Consider the following 8,808-nt stretch of genomic DNA (forward strand, 5'->3'; position numbering starts at 1 on the left):
AATCGAAGGGTTTGGAAACTGACTAGTCCCCCTTATAATTGGAGCCCCAGACATAGCATTCCCCCGCATAAACAACATCAGTTTCTGAACTACTTCCTCTGTCCTTCCTACTGCTCCTAGCGTCCTCCACAGTAGAAGCTGGAGTCGGAACAGGATGAACCATATACCCGCCCCTAGCAGGCAACCTAGCCCATGCTGGCGCCTCAGTAGACCTAGCCATCTTCTCCCTACACCTCGCAGGTGTGTCTTCCATCTTAGGGGCCATCAACTTTAACACAACAGCCATTAACATAACCCCCCCTGCCTTATCGCAATATCCAACTCCCCTATTCGTATGATCCGTACTCCTATTGCCCTCACTTCCAGTCCTGGCCGCCGGCATCACCATACTACTGACCGACCGAAACCTAAACACTTTTCTTTGACCCCGCTGGAGGGGGAAACCCCATTCTCTACCAGCACCTGTTCTGATTCTTTGGCCACCAGGAAGTTTACATCTTAATCCTTCCCGGCTTTGGAATCATCTCACATGTTGTAACGTATTACGCAGGCAAAAAAGAACCATTCGGCTACATAGGAATAGTCTGAGCTATACTATCGATTGGATTCCTGGGCTTTGTCATATGAGCCCACCACATATTCACTGTAGGAATAGACGTAGACAGCCGAGCATACTTCATCTCCGCCACTATAATCATCGCCATCCCATCCGGCATTCAGGTATTCAGCTGACTAGCCACACCACACGGAGGCACCATCAAATGAGATCCACCGATACTGTGAGCCTTGGGCTTCATCTTCCTTTTCACACTTGCCAATGAGGTGTCGGTGGAATTGGTGGTCAGCCTTGATTACTGCGTAATCCATCCCGTGGATCTAAAAAGAATTTTATATATATATAATATTGTACGCACATACATACATATATATATTATATAGGGCCAGGTAGGACAGGCCACCGCTTCTGTCTCGTGCCCTAAGTAACTGCCTACTGCCAGTATTGGCACTGACTCACCAGCGGTCAGCTACAAGCACTTCTGCTCTTAAGCAGAGCACAAGCATTCCTCTGCTTTGAGAAGAGAGCATTGTGCTCATGAAACATTGAAAAGACTGACTTCTATGCCTCTCCAGCTATAACCAAGAGAATCCTTCCTTCTCCGCACCAAAAAAATTAATGCTGACTTTTCAAGGATGCTATGGATGAGGTTCATAACCAAGGGGTGTCATCCACCTGGCCACACAATTTGTCTCCTGCAAGTTCGATTAAGCATGCCAAGACATCCTATGGATGTGACAAACACCTCATCACCTCTGCTCTGTTGCCCCTTCTTCCCCCAGTTTCTTACTGGAACTAGTAACTCCAGCTCACCAGTTCCTTGAGCATGGCTTCAATCGGTTCCTGAGCCACATGCACATCTTCTGCAGGTCCTTCCAAAGTGATGTTATCCTGTGGCGAGCAGCCTCACAGTTTGCCCTCTTGCCTGTGATAACAATTGTCTCCGAGTTGCTGTTCTTTGCTGGGAGATCAATTTTGGTGTTGCTTTCTTTACGGATCTGCCACAAAGGAAAAAAAAAAAAAAATCATCTCAGAAGCGTCCCATGTCAGAAGAAAAACCCTCGCAGGCTATATTGGACACCACCAATGGGCAGGAGAGAGCATCCAGTGGGATTTTGCTGCAGGCAGTGATCATCACGAGCACTTGAGTTAGGAGCAATATCTCACCTTCTTGATGTTGGCACCTCCTTTCCCTACGATGTTCTTGTGGAACTGTTTGCAGATGGGGACAGAAATAGAAAAGCTGTTTTCAACCTAAGGGAGAAAGGAAGGGAGAACTGAAGATTACACTGTCGTGGCAAGGGAGGCCCGACTTCAGGAACTCTGATAAACGAGCTTTTGAAAAGAGGCTTAGACCCAAGGAAGTTCTCTATACGAGGGACTTGTAAGACTAAACAAAGGCAAGGACGTTCCCCTATAGCCTTCCCATAACAGGTACTACCCCCTGCCTCCATTCAGCCAAAAGAGCGTCGACAGCTCCCTCCTCTTGAGGTGTTTTAGCTCTACCCAAGCCAGTAGAGCTCTGCTTTGCCCCAGGGTTATCCAGGCACGTAGGAGGGAAGTGCAGGCAGAAGACCTCCTTACCAGGTCTGCCACCCTCTTTTGCATGTACTCGGTGCACTTCTCCCCCTCGTTTTTGGGACCTCGGAGTTGGACGATGTCACTCTTGTGTGCAGGGTCTGGGAAGTTGATGATAACCTGCAGGAGCGGTCATTTATAGTTAGCTCAAGCAAAAGCAAGAACCCTTGTGTCAGACACATGCAAAGGTTGGGGGGACCCTACACATGCCCTTTTCCCATTCAGAAACGGGGAACCGTGTTAGCGGCCTCTGGCTAAAAGAACTATCTTCTCAGACACTTGCGCTACAGAGCCACTAAAGTTACGACTTCTGTGACGACAGGCCTACTACCCATGTAGGAAATAACCCCTCTGGATTCCTCCTCTCCTACAAAGCCCTACCTCTGGGAATTGCTCCCGGATTTCCCAGACCCGCTCAGCCTTCTGCCCAGTGATGGTCCGGTGGAATTTCTGCTCAACGATTAGGTCCGCAGCGTGTTGATTTTCCTGACGGGAACAGAGGGCACACTGAGTGTTCAGCCGGAGAGCCATCTACTTTGACTTAGCGGTTTGCTGCCCGACGGTTTACTTGCCAGCACTGTCCCTCTTTTCTCCAGACCAAATTCACTCCGCGTTGACAGAGAAGGGCTACCCCAGGGAAGAGGGGAAGACATTTGTGAAGAGGAACTTGCACTTGTCCTGAGATCCAAGTGCTCCGTGGGCAAGGGGCACACACTCGCACCAGAAGGTTACAAGGGAACACGAGAGCCCAAACCCTGCAGTCTCCCAAACATCACGTCCTACCCACTCACCATACGGGAAGCGAGTTCCAGCAGCTCTTTCTTGGCCTGTGGGACCCCCTGTGGGTCTCCTTCAATTCTGATCGGGTTGCTCTTCTCGTTGTCCGGGGGAATGCGCACAGACACCTTGTACAGATCCTCCATCCTGTTAACTTCGAGGCAAGGACTGTGGTGACGCCGTCTGCTAGGCAAAGACCTGGAAGCAAGGCACCTTGATTATCACTGCTCAGAGGCTGTTGAAGAAGTAAAGCCGCCTCTGGGAAGAGCTCGGTGGGGTAGGGTTGAGCCAGGGGAAATTGCCTCTTCCCCCTGGAGTTCAGCGAGAGCAGACCTGTGCCACACGAGAGCCTGTCCAAGTAAATACCGTGGCATCTACAGAGCCCATTGTTCCCTTGTCAGAGCGAGGCGTGTTTCTTCCCCAAACAGTATCACATTTAGAGCAGAGGATAATCGTTCCTTTCTACCCCAAACTCTTGGCTGGGGACACGTTGCAGTGCTATCAAACTAGCAGACCGCAACAAGGCTTTAGCGTTGGCCATATTCTACTGCCGGTGCTGTAGCACCTTCCTCCAGAGGCCAGACCACACTGCTCCTCCTCCAGCTGACACCCTCTCCCACAAGCCACAGGGCTATTTAACCCCTTAGCGGGAACCAGCTACACCTGCACATCGTCCATGTCAATCAACCCACTGCCTCTGAGGCAAGGCCACAGCTGCGTGTTATCAATGCTAATCAACCCACCGCCTTCATTCCTCTACAGGGAGAAGCTCACCAAGCACATTTCCACCACCCACAACTGGCTGCTAAAATGTCATTCGCACAGAGCAACGTCTGGAGAAAAAAAAAAAAAAAAAAATTCCTCCAGGACACATCAAAGTAATTCCACTACTGTTCAGGCTCCCAAGGTACTTTCACCCGTTAAAGCCATCGCAAGGCCTCACGGCCCATTTCTCTCCTTGTACCACCACCACTCCAGAAAAGCAGAGGAAATGTGATGGAGACAGCACACTGGGTGAGCTACAGAGCCCCTGATACCATCTGCTAAACACGAAGAGTGTGAGCATGGGAAGGACTAGAAAGGCACTCCACTTACCGTTTAGCTGCTTTCTTGCCAATGAGGTGTCGGTGGAATTGGTGGTCAGCCTTGATTATTGCGTAATCCGTCCCGTGGATCTAAAAAGAATTATATTTTTTATATCTATCTATATATGTATGTATGTACATTATTTTATATTAGAATATATAGGGCCAGGTAGGACAGGCCACCGCTTCTGTCTCGTGCCCTAAGTAACTGCCTACTGCCAGTATTGGCACTGACTCACCAGCGGTCAGCTACAAGCACTTCTGCTCTTCAGCAGAGCACAAGCATTCCTCTGCTTTGAGAAGAGAGCATTGTGCTCATGAAACATTGAAAAGACTGACTTCTATGCCTCTCCAGCTATAACCAAGAGAATCCTTCCTTCTCCGCACCAAAAAAATTAATGCTGACTTTTCAAGGATGCTATGGATGAGGTTCATAACCAAGGGGCGTCATCCACCTGGCCACACAATTTGTCTCCTGCAAGTTCGATTAAGCATGCCAAGACATCCTATGGATGTGACAAACACCTCATCACCTCTGCTCTGTTGCCCCTTCTTCCCCCAGCTCCTGTTCTCCTTCATAATACCTAGTTGTTCTCTCATTATGAATCCTCCCTTCCCCTTATCAGTGTCAATGGAATCATCGTTCCATGGACAATGAGTCGTCCCGTTCCCCCGCTTGGTCCGAGAGTATTACCTCTGTTCAGTGGCTTGATCCAGGGTGATAGTGCTCGTTCTAGGCGCTGTAACAAGCGAAATCTATATCCTATGTCCTGATTTTGGGTAGCTAACATTAAGGCAAAACAGTAATCCTCACACAGTTTTTATTTCATTCTGTAGCGTCGGTGTCGGTATCAGCTGCCTGCGGTAAAGGTTCACGGAAAGGTCTGACATTCTTCGCTGGGATCCATCTAGGTCCTTTTTCTGTAGAGACACAAGCATAACCTTTTCCCCGTGTAACAAGAGGATATGGTCCCATAATTTTACCTGTTTCTGCATCTCGGACCGATACCGGGCCTTTAACCCGTGCCTCGACGGAGGTAGCTGCAGTGAAACGTCGACCTATCGGTGGGTCGTTATCTATTCAAGAACAATTCAAAAAATTAAAAACATACAACGCTTTCTGTAACCGTTCCTCGGGAATAGCCATGCCCATTCCCCCTTTTTGTTGTTGTCATAAACGTTTCAGAGACCGACGAGACCCTTCAATGAGAGATCGACCGGTGGGGGAATGAGCAATGCCGGTAATATGAGTTCTACCCCATAGGGCAAAAGAGGTTTTTACAGTTGTTGAAACGTAAAGATAAAGACCGATAACGGTCCAGCTTAAGGGGATACCTAAAGCAGCAAAAGCACGCATTAAATGTCTACGAACAGCTCGTGCCTTTTCTCCTGTGTGACACGAGGCAACCAAGGCACCTGAAAATGTATCAATGGAAGAGTGGATATATTTAAGGCTACCAAATTCAGAATCATGCGTGACATCTGTTTGCCATAACGGTAGGCTTTGTAATCCTCTAGGATTAACTCCTGCAGCAACTGATGGGAAAGAATGTTTTTGACAATCGGGACAGACAGCAATAATATTTGATGCTTGTTGAGCAGCAAGGCCAAACTGTCGCTTAAGAGCTCCAGCGTTTCGATGGAAAAAAAGAGTGACTTCGCTTAGCTTGTGCAATACGGTCTGGCAGTACTTGAACTGGTCACGGCAATAGGTCAGCTCGTCGATTGCCTACTGCAGGAAAACCAGGTAGCGAGGTATGAGACCTAATATGCATAACAAAATAAGGCGCAGATCGAGAGTCAAAAGGAAAATAAGTTCCTGTAACAGGGTAAAGGGTTGTGAATGCGAAACACTCCGCAGCACAGAAGCTTCAGCTCGTGGAACAATACCTGCAACATAAGCAGAATCAGTAACAAGGTGGAGCGGTACATTCCATTCTCGGAAAACACGAACAACTGCATTCAGTTCTCCTGTTTGAGGTGAACCGGAGACCGTCTCTATGTCCGAATCCCATTGTCTCCGTTGAAAACCTTAGGAAGACAGGAATTGAACCTGCACAGAAGAGATCAAAGCGCTCCATACTCCCCTTATATTACTTCCCAGTAGGGTCAGCTAAACAAAAGCTATCGGGCCCATACCCCGAAAATGATGGTTTAACCTCTTCCTCTACTAAATGAGCCCCGTCACAAAACTAACGTTCTCCTTAAGCCTTCTACTAGGAACAACCATCACAATTTCAAGCAACCACTGACTGCTAGCCTGGCCTGGCCTAGAAATCAACACCCTTGCCATTATCCCCTTCCTTTCAAAATCACACCACCCTCGAGCTATGGAAGCTGCGATCAAATACTTTCTCGTCCAAGCAACCGCCTCCGCATTAATCCTCTTCTCAAGCACAATCAACGCACAGTTCACCGGACAATGAGACATTCCGCGACTAAGCCACCCAACAGCCTCCCTACTACTAACTACAGCAGTCGCAATAAAACTAGGCCTAGTACCCTTTCACTTCTGATGTCCAGAGGTCATACAAGGCTCACCTATAACCACTGCCCTACTCGTCTCTACATGAATAAAACTCCCCCCACTCACTCTTCTTTTCTTAACTGCCCCCTCACTGAACCCACTCCTACTGACAACCGTGGCCATTGCATCCGCAGCCATCGGAGGGCCAACAGGACTCAACCAAACACAAATCCGAAAAGTCCTAGCTTTCTCATCGATCGCCCACCTAGGCTGAATAACCATCATCCTCATATACAACCCCAAGCTAACATTAATAACCTTCTACCCATACTCCTTAAGAACCGCCTCCATTTTCTTAGCCCTCAACACAACCAACTCCTCAAAACTATCCACAATAATAACCTCCTGAACAAAAATACCATCACTAAACGCATCCTTGACGCTAGCACTACTATCCCTAGCCGGCCTGCCCCCACTCACTGGCTTTTTACCAAAATGACTCATTATCCAGGAACTAACTAAGCAAGAGATATCAACCGCAGCCATAATTATTTCAATACTCTCCCTACTAGGTTTATTTTTCTACCTACGCCTTGCATATTGCTCCACAATCACACTCCCACCAAACACTACAAGCTTCATAAAACAATGATACAATAACAAATCCACAGGCACACCAATTGCTACCTTAATTTCTCTGTCAGTCCTCCTTCTCCCCCCTTCTCCCGCAATCCTGACCGTTACCTAAGAAACTTAGGATCCCCTGCCTACCAAACCGAAGGCCTTCAAAGCCTTAACTAAGAGTTAAATCCTCTTAGTTTCTGCCCACACCACTAAGGCCCGCAGGACACTAAACCTGCACCATCTAAATGCAACGCAGATACTCTAATGCAGCTAGGGCCTCCACGATAAGCCTAGACAGACGGGCCTCGATCCCATAAACTTCTAATTAACAGCTAGACGCTCAAACCAACAAGCTTCTGTCTACCAGACTCCGGCACACTCTCAGCGTACATCAATGAGTTTGCAACTCAACATGAACTTCACCACAGAGTCGATAAGAAGGGGAATTCAACCTCTGTAAAAAGGACTACAGCCTAACGCCTAAACACTCAGCCATCTGACCCGTGACCTTCATCAACCGATGACTATTTTCAACAAACCACAATGACATCGGCACCCTATAGCTACTCTTCGGAGCATGGGCAGGCATAGCCGAGTACCGCCCTCAGCCTCCTTATTCGAGCAGAACTTGGCCAACCAGGAACTCTCCTAGGAGACGACCAAATCTACAATGTCATCATCACCGCCCATGCCTTCGTAAGAATCTTCTTCACAGTTATAGCCATTATAATCGAAGGGTTTGGAAACTGACTAGTCCCCCTTATAATTGGAGCCCCAGACATAGCATTCCCCCGCATAAACAACATCAGTTTCTGAACTACTTCCTCCGTCCTTCCTACTGCTCCTAGCGTCCTCCACAGTAGAAGCTGGAGTCGGAACAGGATGAACCATATACCCGCCCCTAGCAGGCAACCTAGCCCATGCTGGCGCCTCAGTAGACCTAGCCATCTTCTCCCTACACCTCGCAGGTGTGTCTTCCATCTTAGGGGCCATCAACTTTAACACAACAGCCATTAACATAACCCCCCCTGCCTTATCGCAATATCCAACTCCCCTATTCGTATGATCCGTACTCCTATTGCCCTCACTTCCAGTCCTGGCCGCCGGCATCACCATACTACTGACCGACCGAAACCTAAACACTACATTCTTTGACCCCGCTGGAGGGGGAGACCCCATTCTCTACCAGCACCTGTTCTGATTCTTTGGCCACCAGGAAGTTTACATCTTAATCCTTCCCGGCTTTGGAATCATCTCACATGTTGTAACGTATTACGCAGGCAAAAAAGAACCATTCGGCTACATAGGAATAGTAGGGCTATACTATCGATTGGATTCCTGGGCATTGTCGTATGAGCCCACCACATATTCACTGTAGGAATAGACGTAGACAGCCGAGCATACTTCATCTCCGCCACTATAATCATCGCCATCCCATCCGGCATTCAGGTATTCAGCTGACTAGCCACACCACACGGAGGCACCATCAAATGAGATCCACCGATACTGTGAGCCTTGGGCTTCATCTTCCTCTTCACACTTGCCAATGAGGTGTCGGTGGAATTGGTGGTCAGCCTTGATTACTGCGTAATCCATCCCGTGGATCTAAAAAGAATTTTATATATATATAATATTGTACGCACATACATACATATATATATTATATAGGGCCAGGTAGGACAGGCCACCGCTTCTGTCTCGTGCCCTAAGTAACTGCCTAC

General features: G+C 48.2%; 1 pseudogene; it reads left to right on the forward strand.

Annotated features, from left to right (window-relative positions):
• Positions 1 to 6,170: 6,170 nt before the first annotated feature.
• LOC129782959 (NADH-ubiquinone oxidoreductase chain 2-like) lies at positions 6,171 to 7,211 on the forward strand (annotated as a pseudogene).
• Positions 7,212 to 8,808: the final 1,597 nt, after the last annotated feature.

The sequence above is a fragment of the Falco peregrinus genome, chromosome 21, assembly GCF_023634155.1.
Source record: "Falco peregrinus isolate bFalPer1 chromosome 21, bFalPer1.pri, whole genome shotgun sequence".
NCBI lineage: Eukaryota > Metazoa > Chordata > Aves > Falconiformes > Falconidae > Falco > Falco peregrinus.